Source organism: Lycorma delicatula, chromosome 9 (genome assembly GCF_047948215.1).
Source record: "Lycorma delicatula isolate Av1 chromosome 9, ASM4794821v1, whole genome shotgun sequence".
Lineage (NCBI taxonomy): Eukaryota > Metazoa > Arthropoda > Insecta > Hemiptera > Fulgoridae > Lycorma > Lycorma delicatula.
The window spans coordinates 88,453,504-88,473,057 of record NC_134463.1 but is presented as its reverse complement, the minus strand read 5'-3'; the positions used below and the strand labels follow the sequence as shown (position 1 = coordinate 88,473,057).

At 29.5% G+C, this 19,554-nt stretch overlaps 1 protein-coding gene across 4 annotated transcripts in view; it reads right to left on the bottom strand.

The window, feature by feature from the left end:
- LOC142330315 (xylulose kinase-like) overlaps positions 1 to 3,587 on the bottom strand; it is a 64,324-nt gene extending 60,737 nt beyond the window's left edge. The window contains exon 1 of one of the 4 annotated variants that reach the window (XM_075375536.1): positions 3,463 to 3,587. The gene's annotated coding sequence lies outside the window, so the exon portion shown is untranslated. Of the gene's footprint in view, positions 1 to 3,311 lie in introns of all 4 variants that reach the window. The other 3 variants (XM_075375535.1, XM_075375533.1, XM_075375532.1) reach the window with 3 other exon arrangements.
- Between the last annotated feature and the right edge of the window lie 15,967 nt (positions 3,588 to 19,554).

The following is a 19,554-nucleotide window of genomic DNA, read 5'->3' as shown; positions in this document are numbered from 1 at the left end:
TTTTATTCTAAAGGCATAAGGTATACTTAGTAAACAACAAATATAATGATTATTGATTAAACATAATGCAGATGCACTGCTCAATACTAGACAAACTTTCAGTTATATATATTATAGAACGTAACAGGCTGCACCATCCACAGATTAAACAGCTACCAAAATATATACCACTAATAGTTCTCTTACAAAACAGAATTAAAATAATCCAAGTAAACAGAGATCACAATACAAAAAAAAACTAACAAAAAAATTGCAACAAACACACATGTACAAACCCAATGTATATTATTTTACCAACATGAATATTTTTGGTTAAAAAAAAGTCTTGCCAGAAATATTTTTGCTGTATTTTATCTACTACATAGTATGATGTAGATACTCAATAGATGGCAGAGAGGTAGAACATAAACAATAACAAAATTATATTGGAGAAAATATAATTGGCCTGAAAAAATGTTTAAAAATAAATCATGGGACTGAACATCATTCATTATCCAGAAAAAATGAACAATTTTGAGAATAAATTATTTAAAAAATAAAACTATTTAAAATCATGCAAAAAATTGCAAAATTATATTTTTTGATAATTATTATAAGAATAACATGAAATCTAAATTTATATTCTTAAAATCTTCACTTTCAGAAGTTAGCACCAAATACAACTACAGTTGTAGTAATTGTTAGAAACTACTGTAGTTGATAGTTGTAAGGAAGTACTACCCTTATTTTTATGACTAACTTTTCAGCAACTCCATCAAAAAGTTGAGATTTAAAAAAATGTTAGGAAAATATTATTTTCCAATTTTTCAAAAAATATTTTAAAATGATGTTTCAAGTCTCTTACTTTACATAAGAAATTTTATTTAAATCTTTTTATTTTTATTGGTAATACAGGCCTATAAAAAAAACACTATCCATATGGAAAAAAAACCATTAGGAAGAGACCCATGTGTTCAAAAAAACATAAGAAAAGGAATGTAGAGAAATGATGTAAAGAAATTGCTACTAAACATTATCTAAGATTCTGAAATAAAGGAATATGTATCTTTTTTCTCAACTAAATCTTACATATTTTCACATGAAAATATTTTGATTATCTCAATACCATCACAGTGTTCATTATACAATAAAAATGCAAACAATCCAATAATAAGCAACAATGTCAAAAAATGAAAAATATTTTCAAATCGCTTTTGAATTGCATACAATTTAATGGAAGAATCTTAGAACAGGATCACCAGGGACTCTTCTTCTACAAAATAAAAGAATGAATTATCAAAATCAGTCTACTTGGTAAAGAATAAGGCCTACCATCCATTAAAAAAAAAAAATATATATATATGAGTGTATGAAGAACTGATTTTTTCATGAATCACCATTAAAATTTACAAATAAACAGTCAACTAAGAAAAATAACAAAACCACAATTCATTTTCTATACCTTTAGCATTTACTAGCACAAAAAATGTGGATTAACTAATTTTTGCCTGTAAGCTTCTCTTTAAAAGTAAGAAAACATTTTAAAAACTACATTATTCACCTTCTTTTAAAGACCTTTCTATGCAACAATTATAATTTATCTAAACATCTTTCAGCAATTTAAAATGTAATAAAAACTTGCTCAATAACGATTATATAAAGAAGATCTTTTTAATTGATTCACAAAGCCATTTAAGGGCCAAGTGTGGTTTATTAAAACTGATTAGTTCAAACTGTCCCACCGGGTTGGTCTAGTGGTTAACACGTCTTCCCAAATCAGCTGATTTGGAAGTCGAGAGTTACAGCGTTCAAGTCCTAGTAAAGCTAGTTATTTTTACACGGATTTGAATACTAGATCGTGGATACCGGTGTTCTTTGGTGGTTGGGTTTCAATTAACCACACATCTCAGAAATGGTCGAACTGAGAATGTACAAAACTTCATTTACACTCATACATATCATCCTCATTCATCCTCTGAAGAATTATCTAAACGGTAGTTACCGGAGGCTAAACAGGAAAAAGAAAAAGATTAGATCAAACTACAACCTGGCATAAGATAGGATCTAGATTGCTAGATTCTGTGTCATCTGAATTACACATATTCACAATTTACATATAGTTCTTTATGTACACACTAGTGGGCAACTAACCTGGCTGCTTTCCAGCCAGCATTTCAACATTATTCTTACCATGTTATAACATAGGGAGAACCAATTTTCGACTCAGAGTTGTAACTTGATTCTTCGAATGTTTTAAGTCATTGCACATCCTAGATCAATTAGGTCTCAAGTTATTGCAATTTTCGTGTTTTCTACATTTTTCTTACCACTTTATAAAATATTTAAATAGAAAACTAATTGCTGTATTTATCAATTTTTAAATTTTAATTATAATTTAATTCTGCTATTTTTACATCATCAGAAAATTGATAACTACCATTATTGTAAGCAGTAGCATACATATCAACTAATGACCTACAAAGACACAACTAACTATGATTAAACTCAGAAAATTGTAACTGTAGATAGTTTGCTTTGACCATTTACTAGTCTATTGTTACATTATCATTCGGTTAAAAATTATATCTGAAACCATTTATTAATTCTGTAGACACACATTTATATGTGTACCAAATTTCATATTTATTAAAAGATTTTTCACTTGTTAGATAACAAATTTTAATACCTGTTTTCATATCTGATGTCAGATATTGAATTACTAAAATATGATGACAGCTGTTATCTAAAATACTACAAACACAAACACTATCAAATTTATCAATTACTCTTATTTAAAACGTACACTTTTATTTCAATTACAAAAATATTTCTTAAAGCCCAAACCCTTTCCTTACATAATTCTAATCAATTGTTACAGTAAACAGACATTAAATACCTTTACGATATTATGTAGCAGCTATAAATCCTATACTAGTTAAAATTTTAAAGCTTGAAATACATTGTAACAGAAACAAAACTCAACATTTAGAACCACTTAAAAAATTATATTTTGAAAACCTAACGTATATTGATTAATAACCTGAAAAAATTCTACAACCTATTAGTACAACACTGATAAATATTAACAGAATAAGTTAAATTCGAATCTTAACCCGTACAAAATTGTAATTTTAAAATAATCTACGCAACGTTAAACACCACTAAACATCCACACAGATGGTGTAAGAAATAATAATTACAACTGGTCATAAATAATAACGAATAATTTTTTTTAAAAATGTGTTTGGACTGAGACATGATAAAATCATACACTTTATACAAACACCAAAGTACTTCTATTCTTTATTAACGAATAAAATATGTTAACATACCTGAAATATAAATTTTAGTTCTACCTATTATCACTATTTATTTTACACTAACTTCTATATTATTTCTATTAGATCGGTAGTATTACATAAAAATTAAAAAAATATATATACATCGGTTAAAACCAATTCGACAGATTTAATAAGACATAACCTCATACTAACGATCTGGGAGTTCGTTCCTGAATGAGCACGAGTCTACGAACCAATGAAAAACAGCGCTCTGTGCCGATAGTTTTGGATGTGGAGCAGCAAACCGTAGCATTTTACAACTACGTTAATAATGATGACTGCAATGATACATAATGATGACGTCAACTATATACACCCTACTCATTTTTTGTGAAACGTGTTGTTCTAAATACTAATAAGGAATCATTTGCGATCCCATCATTTCGCCACATCATAAAAATGTTTTTATATAAAATTCTAGGTTTATATATTAAAAACAAATGAATTTATGTAGTTTCATACGATTAGTAGTGATAAAAATTTAAATTACCCCTTACTATAACTAAAATAAAAACGCAGCTTCGTTTAAGCACAAAACAACTGCAAACTAAAATAAAATATCATACAATTTCTTTAATGCTTATAAAACATGAGTAAAAAGATTATCACTCCAAATTTTTTTTACATCGAGGTCAAATATATAAAAAAATTATTAGTTCTATTATTGAAGTTTACCACCTCAAATTGCCTGAATAGGGATTTTACCGATAAGTTCCTTAAATTGTAGGCAAAAAAGTTATTTTTTATATTTAGTTTTTTTTCATTACATAAGTCAATTTTATATTTACTGCGATTTTTTTACTTATTCAAACACTTCAAAAAGGAGGAAATTCCCAATTCAACTTGTATGATGTTTTTTAGAATGTATACTTAAGCTTTTCTAAAAATCACATACTGGTATAGTTGGGGTATGAAATCTGAATTTTGTAGTCAAGCAGCTAATATGCTGTATATCAACAATTCTACAAACATTTCTCGTGTCGGTGTTTACAAAACGGAAAACTAAATCTGTTCATTATTTAATCTCAATCATTCTACAATTTACATTAAAAGTAAATCTAATTTATCAAAGAAATCGCTATCCCACATTGATATTAAGTATAATTTAATAACTATTTTATAATGTCAATTAAAATAAAATTATCCTGAATTCAGTGGCGGCTCGTAGCTAAAATTAGTGGGGGTGCTCCTCCAGAAATTTTTTTCTGGGCCTTTTCAAGGCCATGGTTAAAATTTTCTGTGAAATTAAAAATCTAAAAAATGAATCAAATAGAAGAGCAGGAAGCACGATAATAATCTAATTCTACACTTTATCACATTCAAGAATATGGTACACGGTTTTTATGCATATTGTGCTTTAACTGAATTTATATATATCTTAATAATATTCGGTTTAACTGAATAAATAATAAAATTTCAATACAGACAATATTTTGTAGTATTATTAGATAATAACTTAATAAAATGTCCGCTTAAAAACACTATACCAACGATGTTTAATTTATATTTCTATGTACACAGAAACAAATACATAATTCCTGTTTACTAATTACCTTCTCTTTTTGCCCTTCCAGCGTGTTTTTGGACAGATTTGGCAATCAAAGAGCCCTTGCTTTCCGCCATCTTCTAATCACTATTGAAAAAACAACTAAACTACTTTCATATTCCTTCCACCGACTATACTAGAAAAGGGAACGAAGAAGGAACGTGCCATATGCACGCGGAGTAAAAAATAAACACCAGCACGTCAGAGTTGGCAGTAACAGTGCTCTCTTTCCCTCGCAGCTTCCTATGTGCGCATGCGCACAACAGCCAAATACCACGCCGCTGGAACTGTGAAGCGCACAGTTCCATACAAAGATTTTTGTATTTTTTTCATAAACTGGGGTTGGCTACTGACGTTAAGCTTAAGAATTATAAATTGTACAAGTATAAAGAAAGAATTAAAGAAAGAAGGATTCATTATATTAAATGTTATCGATAATATCAACTGGAAGTTGGGAATGCTGCAGTTCCACAGTGCCTATACGCGAGCCGCCACTGCCTGAATTATATTACTTGTAATTATTGTTTGAAAATGTTACAGGTATTTCTAAATCTAAATTATGATAATTTATGACCCAGCGATAAAAAATTACAAATGATGTATTTGTTGATAAATTGATAAATTTAAAGTCAACACTTCCTTTTAAATGAAACAATTTTGTGAATACGATTTACTGTAATAAATCAATCATTCTAATTAGCTGATTAATGGTAAAGACATACATCGATAGTAAGTATCAAATACAAAATTAAAATAAGTATTATATTTATTCTAATTATAGAATACATTAAACTTGAAAGCTTTGCGTAATAATAATGTTCATTATTATTATTATCATTATTATTTGTTAATCGGTTGAGTCGTTTCGCCAGTACCGCGTTTTGCTTTTCTTGATTTATAGTAGTGCGTATATAATAAAGGTTAATTTTTTTGTGATCTGTAGTCGTAAGCAGGATGAATGAACTTAAATCCACTGTGACTCGTTAAAAATTATGTCGGCAAACTCGGGAGTTAATCAGTAATGTGTAAAAATTCATGAAAGAAGAGCAAGTAAATTTGCAAAGTTGGGAAATGATAAGCATATTATTCCAATTCAAAAATGTGAAGAAAGAACGGAAGCTACTTGTAAAATATCACGATCGCAGATTCAAAGAGTAAGGAAACAGAAAAAGGAGTCAATAAAAAAATTACAAGAATACCCATCAGAGACTTCTACTTCTTTCAATATACCATGAAAATACAAAATCCGTGACAAACCGGCAACAGGCCTAGATGATCTCGACATGTGCGTAGTAAGGACAGTAAACGAATGTCATCTCAAAGAAAAAAAATCCCTTTTGGGACGCCGGAAGGCGGAGGTAAATTTCACCGGTGCTAAGTAGCGGATAAAAAAGATTTACATCTTAAAGTAAAGAAAAACTTCAAATTTACTCAATACGACAATGGTTGAATGTGAAAATAAATGTTTAGCATACAACAAGAGCCCCATCTTCTAACACAATTCCAGAAATATTTTGGTCATCCTTTGCCGTAAGGGTTGGTCATGTCAAAAATTGTTTCAGAAAAACGTTTTAGGTAATGTTTAGAAGATAATGACCACTTTAAACCGATTCAATAGTGTGCCTATTAAGAGAGGTATGATTTTTTGTCTTCGAAATCCCATTTTTTCACCCCATGGGCCAATAGTTGGTGGTATCAAAAAACTTTATTTAGATAAGTTTTAGACCCTTATCCAAAGAATAGTAGGAACTTTAAAAAAAAATCGATATTTTACTTAATAAGAAAGTTATAGCGATATTTTGTTTTTTTAAAGTCTCCCCATTTCCACCTCTATGATTCGATTTTGGCCGTTAACGAACTCGACCGAGATTTTGGGACGAGTTATTTTTAAGAAGCAATTTGAAAGTGATTGGCGAAAAATTACGACAGTTATCGTGTCCGCAAGAAAGTGAAATACGAGTATAACTAGATGATAACATATCTGACGGTGGTTTTGTGGTCTGGGGGATGTGAAACGCAAAGATATGTCGAAATTTTACCCATTACAATAGGTAGTTTTCTTATGAAATCTACCTAACAATTTCCCACCATTCCAAAACTGCTGGTAGGTCTGAATAATTTAAATTCTCAGAAAGTAAAAGAAGCCTAAGAAGAGTATTTACAACAATTGGATTTCAAATGGAAAAAAGACTGAAAACATTTGGAAATTTGTTCTTCAACATCGTAGCATTAGAATTAAACGAATACAGTATGTAAATGCGATCAAAAAATTCAGAACTGAAAACAGGCCGATTGACAGACCTTGATGAAATGTATATTTTGTCAAATCATACGTACGAAAGCATGGAGAAATGTTTCAGGGGGAGGACTTCTAACTCCAATTTTTAATGGCAGCAGACTGATTATTGTACATGCTGGGAGAGAAATGGGATTTATTCCGGACACGATATTAACCTGAAAACCAAGTGCAACAACTGGCTACTACTACGACTCTATGAATGCAAATAATTATTTAAAATGGGCTGAAGAAAAATTAATTTCCCGAAAATTCCTTAATAATTTTAGAGAAGCATCTTATCATAGAACATTGTAAGAAGAATTACCGATATCCAATTCAAGAAAACAAGAAATGCAGGACTGGCTACGTAATTAATACATTCCATTATCATCTACTATGCTGAAACCTCAACTATACGAGATAATTAAAAGGAACAAAGAAAAAAAATTGTATATATTTCATGAACTTGCCAAGAAAAATGGACATGAAATGTTACTACATGAAATGTTACTGTCTGTACACCCAGACTTAAATCCTATTGAAATGGTTTGGTCTGAAGTAAAACTATACATTGGAAGCCACAATCTCACTTTTGACTTTAACGATGCTTCAACTGATTGCCGAAGATAAATCTTCTAAAATGGACTCGTCGCGTTGGAAACCTTATTGCGAAAATGTACAAAAAAATTAAGATAAATATATTAGACAGGAGCACATAACTGACAATACTACAGAATCTCCCGTGTCGTCATTTTCACTACCACTTATCATCTTCCAAAGATTCTGTAGTATTGTCAGTTATGTGCTCCTGTCTAATATATTTATCTTAATATATTTATCTGGAAGATGATAAGTGGTAGTGAAAATGACGACACGGGAAATTCAGAATTTAGCGATTTGGGTGATGACATTCATCCGCTTTAGTTTCTAGTGTTTTGTTTATTTTTATTTTTGCAAAGATTGTGTATTATTTAAATTTGCGTAAAACGGGCAGAGGCTTAGTATTTTATTTTCTAAAGATCTATAAAAAAATTTACATAACTGAAAAACAAGATGATTTTTTCATTAGGTAATAAGAAGTAACAGAAATATAACTGTACATTATCAATTAAAAATGAATTAATTATATTATTTAATACTTATCACATAATAATATTATTACTTAATATTAATTCTTGATAATATTAACATGAATGAAACAATTATAATAATAATAATAATAAATATTAGTAGTGCTAATTTTGCGTAGTGTACAAATATACAGACGTTTCCGTAGCGAACCGTATGTTTTGCCATACTGGGGTAATAGGTTGTCAGTTGGAGCAGAATCAGTTGACACTAAGCTTCAAGATACATGCCCTTTACTTATCCTACTTATTTCTACTATTTTTATACGTTAAAAGATTAGTTCCTCTGTCAGTAATAATTTTAATCTTCCAAAAAATATCATTGGAAGATTTTTTTAAACGAAAAATTACAGTGACCAAAATTTAGTATTTGAAGATATTTCAAATTATCTGTACAAATTATCATTATTTCAAATTATCTGTACATTTTTTTGTCATTATTTTTTTATTATTGTATAAGATAAGAGTATCGATATACAATCCGAAGCCATTCTAATATTTAAATAACTATCGCAGAAAACTTCAAGAAAACTAATGGAAAAACTTAAGATGAAAAACCAACAACATTCCATTACAGGAATTTCCATCTGCAGTTTATTCTGTAGTCGTTACTCGACTCTGCAATCCATAGCAGTCGATGTCTGTAATCTCACAAAAAAAAGAATTACTAAAAAATCTCATGTGAACAACACGTGACTTTCTTGTATGCCTATTAAATTACATTTACATATTTTTCTAAAATGAAAAGTACATAAAATTTTATTTCATTAATAACTTCTGATATTTTTTCTTTTTGTTATTATTGAATAATTATTCATCGTAAAAATTTGTTTACAATGAGAGGTTAATAATTATTACTAAATCAATATATTTAAATTTAAAAAAAATAAGTTAAAACAAAAGGAGAAAAAGTCTGATTCGAACCGATGTTCCTTCACCTAAGATCCAAATATTTCAATAATTAAAATTTTATTTGGCTATAACTCTAGAACCAATGAAAATAAGTACCACTTATGATATATCGTTGAAAAGCTCTTAACGATGGCTAATTACTGCAGTTAAAAAAAGTCCAAAATCCTTTTTTTTGGATTTTGGGCTTTTTGGACAGTTTTAGTTCAATTGATGTATGATCGTTTTTGAGTTATGCGAAATACATACGTACAGACATCACGCCGAAACTAGTCAAAATGGATATTTCCGTTGAAATCTGGAAACCGAAATTTTTCGCGATCACAATCCTTCACTTCGTACAAAGAAGTAAAAAGAAAGTTACAAATTCTTCTTTGTCATTCTTATCTTTAAACAGTTAAAATATATATCAAAAACCACTTAAATCTTTCATTTAACGTACTTTTTTAACATGGCAATTTTAATTCTACCGAAGACCATTTTCGCAATGGTCAATGGTCTTCAGTAGAATTAAGTTGTTATCACAACTTTAATTTTTTCCATTATTTACATCAGTTCCATTGGAGTAATTCTGGGAAGCGATGAACTCTTATAAATCTTTAATATCGTTTAAACATATTTATCAATTTTGTGATTGTTTTCTTCTTAAAACGTAAACGCTACAAACTGAAATGAAGGTTAACGAAAAATAGAATATGAAAAAAGATAATATGCTTTATAATTTAATTATTATATTTTTTTATGTTTTTCTGTAATTGTTCTTCATTTTAATATTTATCAGATAATTTTTATGTAGTTAAATAAATCAACAAGAAACAACTTCATTTTTTTTTTTTTTTAATTTTAGGTGCTGAATTAAACCCGTTTTTACTAAAGAAATAACATTTTTAAAATAAAATTTTCAGGATTAATGGTTTTTTTATATGTAGAATGTAGATTTAAAATTTAGATACCAAAGTAAAATTTGTGATAACTTGAAATTTCTTGTATAATTACATTTTATTATATGAATGGATTACAATAAAACTAAGCAATATTGTTTATTAAAATGAAAAACGAATTAGATTTACTAATGAAAAAAATATAATTTAAAAGTTGCAAACAACCCTGTTTGAGCTGTTTAATAGATCAAATATTTATGTTCACGTGGTTTCCATTTTTTCATGTTAAAAATACATAAATATGAATAACATATATACATACATATATATATATATATATATATATATATATATATATATATATACACACATATATATTTACACCCATGAATGTCAGTATACATGTACTTACAGAAATTCTTAAAATAAAACTTAAATTCTTAGGAGTACTTAAATTTTGTCTGTGGAGATGAAAAAATCACATAGTGAAAATGTTTCATCCTCAGGGATGTAAAACTATGTTATCCTTAGAGAAAAAATTATTGAAAATTTATCATGTCTGTTACACAAGTTAGAGTAATTGCAATTTACCTGTTGACTATTCCTAACTTATTGGCTGTATGAGTACAATCAAAAACCGAACTCAATATTATTTACGACATTACATCATGATAACCAACCCAAACATTCATCGTATGTGATCCAGAATTTTTTAAGACAAGTACAGAATTCTGCAAGTTTGCCAGGTTGCTAGTGAATTTTTATTATTTCCCAAACCATATACTTTATATTTTAATTATTTTATTTGCTACTCCTGTGTGAACTTGGAAGATTTTTTTAAGAGGATGAACAATCTGAAATAATAAAATATTGTAAATATAAATAACTATGCCTTTATCAATAATAATAAAATCATGTACTTTTCATTGTAATATTTTTTTTATATGTGTGGCTTCTTTTTAATTATGTGAGAAGCAGCTGAAATGTAATACAGACTGGAATGTAATGAAAGAACAAAATGTTGCAAAAAGCTACAGATGCTGCCATTTTGTCATTTAATCTCCTTCTACTAGCATTCCAAAACTTGTTGAACAAGACTTCTCATTTTCTGTCAGTCACCATTGTTTTGGAGTCGAATACACTTGCTATGTCAAAGTGTTTAAAAAATTGAGTGAAAATTGATTGAACAGCAAAAAATGTTAACGTTAGTGACATTATCGTCTACTGATGTCTATTTTAATCTGAAAACCATATATAGTGATGAAACTGTTGATTGAAATACTTTGAGTAGATGGACAATAAAATTTTGTGCATAGAAGCTGGTAAAGCAAATATTGAGGATGAACCTCATAGCAGTCAACTAGTTTCTGTAACTGATGAGAAGCACCAAAAGGAGGTGAATGAATTAATTCAGAATGACCATTCCATCAGACAACAACACAGCACCTCCCAGATATCCATATTAAAAGAATGAGTAGGACATATTATTACACAACTGGACTATCATAAAATGGGTTTGCAGTGGATGTCACATAAACTCTCAGAAAAAAACAAAACCAACAAAAGGAATGGTGTAAATAGTTTCATTAATGTTATCATGACGAGGGAGATGATTTCCTTTACAATATTATGAAAGGAGACAAAACTTGGGTGTATCATTACAACTGAAAAAAAAAACCCGCAAAGCATGGAATATCAGCATTATGGTTTATCACAATTAAAAAAGTTGAAAAGATAACCCTGCTCAAAAAAAATTCACTTGTCAATGTTCTGTTATTCCAAATATGAATACATGACTGAGTAACTGGAAGTGAGGTTGACTGTAAAACCTGTGAGATACATAGGGATGTTAAAACACTTTAAGAAACGTGTGTGTTGTGTTAGACAGTCATTGGAGCTGAGAATTCTGCAAGATGATAATGCTCAGCCACAAGCATCGCATACAATCAACTCTTGTGAAGTTGAAATTTGAACTTATTTCACATCATTCATACAAATCAAATTTGGCACCCTGTGATTATTCACTTCTTTCCACTATTAAAGAGGGATATTAGGGATATTCATTTTATCACAGATTATGAACTGGAGGACGCAGTGAGGTTGTGGATCAAGGAAAGAATGCCATCATTCTTCATTGAGAGAATGTGAAAACTGGTTCACAGTTGGTAAAAATGTATAGCTGTAAATATAACTAAGTGGAAAAATAAATGAAAGTTTTTGTAATAAGTAAAATTTACTTTTACGACACATTTACCACCTCTGATACTTTATGTATGGTTTTATATGGTTTACTCTTATTTTTTTCTACAGAATGTTTATTTTAAACATTAAATAGTGTTGTTAGATAATAATAAATCATTTGAATATCATTGTATAATATTGCTTATTATGACAACAGAGGTCTGTTGGTACCTTGCTGTTTCATTGGGAATGGGTAAGCAGTTTTCCTACATGGATCAGTATAATTCCATAATAATTAAGTTAAAGAAATTAAAACATAGTTTAAACAATTATTAATTAAAAATTTACGTATTTAATATGGTGGTTTATTAACGCGCTTAATATTAATTTTCAAAATTCTAAACTTTACTTTGTATTTTTTTAGTGTAAAACATATCCAATGATTTTTAGTCAATTACGTTCAAAACATAATCGAGTTCCAAAATATTCATAAATAATATTCTTGAACTCACCAGGTCTAGTGGTCTAGTGGTGAACACATCTTCCCAAATCATCTGATTTGACATCGAGAGTTCCAGCGTTCAAGTTCTAGTAAAGGCAATTATTTTTATATGAATTTGAATACTACATCGTGGATACCGGTGTACTTTGGTAGTTGGGTTTCAATTAACCACACATCTCAGAAATGGTTGAACTGAGACTGTACAAGACTACACTTCATTTACACTCACACATATCATCCTCTGAAGTAATACCTAAACGGTAATTCCCAGAGGCTAAACAGGAAAAAAAAGAAAAAAATATTATTCTTATATTATAACTAGCAGATCCGGAAATGCTTCGCTATTAATAATTAATAATAAATTAATATATTTAATTTAAAAAAAAAAGTTAAAAAAAGGCGATGAAGTTGGATTTGAACCAATGTGCCTTCAATGTAAGAGCCAAATATTTCATTAATTAAAATTTGATTTGTCTGTAACTCTGGAACCAATAAAAATAAGTACCACTTATGATATATCATTGAAAAGTTCTCAACGAGGGCTTATTACTGCAGTTAAAAGTTCAAAATCCAAATGTTTTGGATTTTGGGCTTTTTTGGACACTTTTGGTCCACTCAATTGCAATCAAAAGGGAAAGTGCACAACTAGATGTTACAACAGTCCTAAATCCAACATCTCAACATCCTATAGCTAATCGTTTTTTGAATTATGCAAGATACATACATAAGTACAGACATCACACCGAAACTAGTCAAGCAGGATTCAGAATGAATATTTCTGTTGAAATCTGAACACCAAAATTTTTCACAATCACAATACTTCCTTTACTTCCTACAAGGAAGTAAAAATAAATAAAAACAGTTTTTTTTTCCTTTTCTTATTTACACATTGACAGTGAAAGTGTACATTTATAAACTAACATAGAACTTTGCATATTTTTCTACATGTAATGTTTATTGAGAAAAGAATGTTTACAAAATGTACTTTATTAGCAGGACACACATCAGTTAAATGTAACACTTTCTAATTAGAGAAAATAATAGTTTAATAATTCTATGGAAAAAAAATTTCAATATTTCCAATAATTTCTCATTTATTTTTTTTTATTTCACTTATTCAATTACACAGCTTATAAACACATTTTATTTGCTTTGTCTATAACAAAATGACTCCTCCAAAAATACTGGGTTTAGAAAATCTGTCAAAATATATCATGCAAACACAATTTTTCAAGTCACAGATGAAGATGTTCAAGGAACATTTTTTTTTTGGTAGTACTTGTACAGACGTTGAATTATAAAACTTTCTACCTTCACTTCCCTGCCTAACAACAACCTTGTTTCCTCACCTTTTCTACCAACTCTGCTTTTCTTATTCACAATCATTACTTAAATTTGCATAAGTACGTAGAAAATTTTCAGCAGATTCTAAACTGTTTAGTTTTTTGCAAACAAATTACAAGTTATTTTAAGAAGTTGTACATGCAACCAAAATGAATGGTAAAATATTTTGGTTTGAGAGAAAGCAAAAAGTTTTCTTGTGGAACAATATTATTACAGAAATATTTTTGTTTTCTCTAAGTTAATATTATTTTTTGTACGACAAAACAATTTATAGTTTAGTTAATAAATAAATTAAAAAAAAAACCATTAAACATCAATTGGCTCAAGGAGCCATATTATGAGAAATGGAGGGGGTTAAGTATACTTTCCAAAAAATGTTTACCTTATACTTTTAAATAAGTATTTAACTATTAACATTTTAAATAAACCTGTAACACATATATTACCAGTATCTTTACACATCAATCTGTATTATAAAATAAAAGCACTGACCAAAAATTTTAAGAGGGCCCATAAAAGCAATATAATAAACAACTGAACTCATGTGTTAAACAGTTACTTATCTGCAAGGGCAGTGAGGTTCAGTCATATAACAAAGGAAAGCCTTGAACAGACTAGTCAACCAACAGCTTGAGTTCAAGAAAATTCACAGGATTGATGACTATTATACTGTGGTTGCAGTTCTCATTCACAATGTAATGTGTTTGGAATTGACCTCCAAATAAACACAGTTATGCAACTGTAACACGGTAGAGAAAAACATGCAACAGTAAATATTTAACCCAGAAAACTGCATAAAAACATCTTTCCCAATACAATAAAGGGGGAAAAACAAAAACTTTTTGAACTAAAAAATAACATTATGTTAATATATAAAACACTGATAACAGAATATATTAAATCTGATTCCTCACAGAAAACTGCTATAATTGTACTTTTTATCAACTTTACACTAATACTCCTTAAAGCAAAATTTATCCATCCTTTTGACTGAAGTCCTGCAATAAGGCAAGGGGAAAATACATGGCTTTAATTTTTTTTTCTTTTTACAAGTCGCCAATGTCACAGTTGCATAATTAATTTTCAACTGATATAAATTCTTTATCTTTTAAATTCTAATAAAAGAATTAACCCTTTTTTATAAAATAATAAAAATCCTGACTCACTTTTTAAGTAACTAAAAATATTGAGGTGTATTCTGAGTTATGATTCCATGAAAACAAATTAATAAGATGAGATCCACCAGGTTAGTCTAGTGGTGAACGTGTCTTCGCAAATCAGCTGATTTTGAAGTCGAGAGTTCCAACGTTCAAATCCCAGTAAAGGCAGTTACTTTTATACGGATTTGAATACTAGATCATCGATACTGGTGTTCTTTGGTGGTTGGGTTTCAATTAACCCCATATCTCAGAAATGTTCGACCTGAGGCTGTACAAGATTATACTTCACTTACACTCATACATATCATCCTCATTCATCCTCAGAAGTAATACCTGATGGTGATTCCCAGAGGCTAAACAGTAAAAAAAAATGGTTAGTACAGATGGTGTTGCCAGACGCTAAAGCGAGCGAGATGATTACACTCAAAGAAAGGGGATTCCCCGGTTCCATCGCAGATTAAATAATAAAAAGTTCCATGCTCATTTTAACCAGTCCGAATTGTAGATGCGACAAAAATATGAAAATAAATGGTTCAAATTTTTAGTTCAGATTACCAATATTATATTATTTATTGTGAAATTTTGCCACCCCCAAAAAGTGCCACCCAGGGTGAACTGCCGCCACTATGCTATGCCACTGTCATAACATAAGGAAATATGTAATACACAAGGAAGATTAATCGACTTCTAATGTACAATGTCAAAATGGAGTTTATATAAATATATGATGAAGTTGTTCTAAGATATCACAATAATTAATACACGGTTACAACCTATTTGTTTTCTATAGAACTTTTGTTTCTATAGAACCATTGTTCTTGTCACTATTTTGTAAATGCAACGATGAGAAAAGAAACATTATATGAAAAAGTATTGATTGCTCTTCAATGTAGTTGCTCTACATCATGGGTAGATTCAGCTGACTGTACCACTGAACAATTGATTCTAACTGCAGACCATTGTGGGCTCTACACTAAGCTCGCCTCCAACAAAAGACTGTTGCTGTCAGCCAAACTCTACAGGTAATGAGAAAGAATAATTCAGCCAGCTTTAGATGATCATACTGAACCTGGCAAGTGAATTCCTAAGAGTTTACACCACTAAATTTTACTTGCAATCTTCAATAACATGAACACAATAGAGGGATAGCCTAAATCTCCTTGTACAAGGTGATACTTGATGCTGTATGCAATAGATCAGCACACGGTTTGATAGAAGAATCTTAGAGCGAAAGGTTCATGCTCAATTTACTGTTTGTTTCCTGTACAATGGCTGAGCAAGGTGAAAACTGCAAGGGTGTGTAATTATCCTATCATCTTGTACAGTAATTTAGTGTAGGGCAGTTTTGTAGTGTATAATTTAAAATCCATAATCCACATGAGGTGGAAAGATTTGATCAATTATCGTACCTTTCATTTTCAATTTATTTCTGGAAAAGTAACACATGTGCAATAATGGATAAAAGTTGAAAGAGGGTAGATATCATTATGATTTTAATGCGATATTAATTGCAAGACACTTTGATAATGTAGCATTGGGTAGTGAACAGGCTATCGGCAATCATGTGCAAGTGATGAATTATGATTCTTTTCTTATTTGAATTAGCTGTTTAAAAGCTATAGATATATAGTAAAATGTACATGCAAAGATAAGGATTGATAAAATTCAGTAAAATAATAAAACATTAAGAACATTTTATGAATATTTTATATTCATAAATGTAAACGAATACAGTTAAGTAAGGAGACAAGTTCCATTGTCTCTTTCTTGTTCTAAATTCCCAACCTATTAACATACCTCACCCACACACCAATAGAATGAAAATAAATCATGGTTTTACAAAAACTGGGTACAACATAATAAAGTATTTCATTTGTATCTGTAATTAGTAAAAATAAAAGTACTTCAAAAGGGCTAATGCTAAAGTACCCTCCCTCATCTATCCCTGTCTTTTTGAGCTCAAGAAAATATTCTAGATGAAAATCATTATGGTAAATTATATATTTAAGTAGTTTACCACTCGATTAACGTACAGACTATATAAAGGGTATTAGTATACAAGAGGTATAAAGTATTAAACTTTAGTCCTTCATATGATTGTTTAATTAAATTTTTATAATACCTTCAAATATAGACAGGAAATATGAAACAGTTTCATAAAGTTTCACATTCTTAAGTATGGTTTAAAGAGAAAATATGTTTTCATATAGTTTCATAGTTAGCATGTACATCAAACTTTGATTTTATTTCAAATTATTAAAAATGTTAATCAAAAATATTCTCAGTAATTAGAGGAAAAACAGATATAAGCTTAATTAGATTAGATTAGAGGAATTAGATTAGAGGAAAAACAGATTAAGCTTATCCTGTATCACTGATACAGGATAAGCTTAAAAGGAAAACATCATTCTTTTTATGTTCGAGTTACTTTCAGAGTCTCGTAGAGTTTCTATTCAGGAACTATGAAACCTACTCTTAATCAACTGTTCTTCAAACTTTCAGTAACAATTTAATGGGAAATCCAATATGTTCACAAATTAATGAAATGACTGTTTTGAATTTTTTAGCTATTATCATAAGAGATTCAGAACATATATGAGGTATGGAATAAACATGCAATTCTGTGTAACCTTCTTGGATATAGTTAAGGGAAATTAAAAAAAATATGAGCATTTCAGTATCTTGTAGAAAATACTCATGACAGATTTTAGTTTCACCTCAACTGGAATTATGTTTCTGAAAAACTAGTTTTGTGCCCCTTATTAATACATTTTTCTCAGCAGCAGCTTATTGTCTAAGGGACACATTCTGAACAAACTCTTCTGGTCTTGCTACCTCTTTAAATTCCCTTAAATTTTAATCTCATCAGGAATTACTAAAAAAAAAAAAAAAATTGATTTTTTTTAAAGATCCCATTGATTAATAACTATACCAAATTTTAGTTTCTTAGATGTTCAGAAAACTGAAAAGCTATTGATATGAGGACCTTCCCATTTACGTGTACAGGTAAAAAATGATTAGTTAAAACACATTTTCATAACATACAACAGAGTGGTTTTAAGAATGAGTTTTTAAATTTTTTCAAGATTTAAAGTCTGGAGTACTTAAGATAGGTTTATTGAAGTGTATCTATTTCTTATATATACGTCATAATACACTTTATATGAAGTGTTTTACATTTTTTAGAACGTTTTCTAAGTATACATACTGTAGTTCTTTGAATTTAAGATGCATCCTAAATTTTGTAGATAATTCTTTAAAAAATAAAAATATCCAATAGAAATATTAAATACTGTACAATCTATTTATTATAAATTACTATTATAAATTAGTCATGTAAGAATTTTGTATATATCACTATTTTTCATTAAGTTCATCTTATATTGAAAAATTAATTAAAACAATTTATTAACCAATCCAAATATGCAGTAAAACACCTTTTTATTTTTCTGTTTAGCCTCCAGAACCACCATTAAATGCTGATAATCATTTAATTTTGCCGCTTGGTATAAGAGAATCGTTTTTAATCAACCACTGATAGTATTGTGTATGAATTCGATCTTTAAAAGATTTATTAACCCTTGACATCCCAGTGGTTGTAACTGACTTGCAATATCTCCAGGAACTATAACAAAATCACATTTTCCATTTGTCAGTTTTGTTTTAATGTTGTCAGACAAATTACAAAGAAAAGCATCTAATACCAACAAACTGTTCTGTTTCAGAAGTCCACTCACTCTAAATTTCCATACACAAATTTTTTTTTTTAAAGAGGTGAAGGAACCGCATTTACAGGCGCCTAATCAGTGTCGGGGTCATTAACAGGTTCTGCAAGATGTTTTATTAAATGCGTCCCATACAAATCCTAACCGATCTTGCATTAGATCGCTCGTCATCCAGGCGTTCAGTTGAACCCAAACAATTATACTGTCACAAGAACCCTCTTTTGGAGCAGATTTCCTGTTCAGAATTACTTAAGGTGATAATTTGTTTCCGTCGGCAGTAGCACTCAACATAACAATTACTCTTACTTTCTCATATCCGGTTGTTTTTACCTTTACTTGTTTATGTCCCTTCACACTTACGGTGTAATTTGGTGGCAGATCAAATAACACAGCAACTTCATCAGCATTAGCGATTTGACTGAGACAGTATTGTTTCTTTAATCGTACATCGATTAAGTAACGTTGATATTGAACTCATTTACGCACGTAATCTGATGGTAACATCTGGCAAATGGAGGTTCTGCGACGAATTAATAGACATTAGCTTTTCATGAATTTCTCACACCATCCAGGGCTAGCCT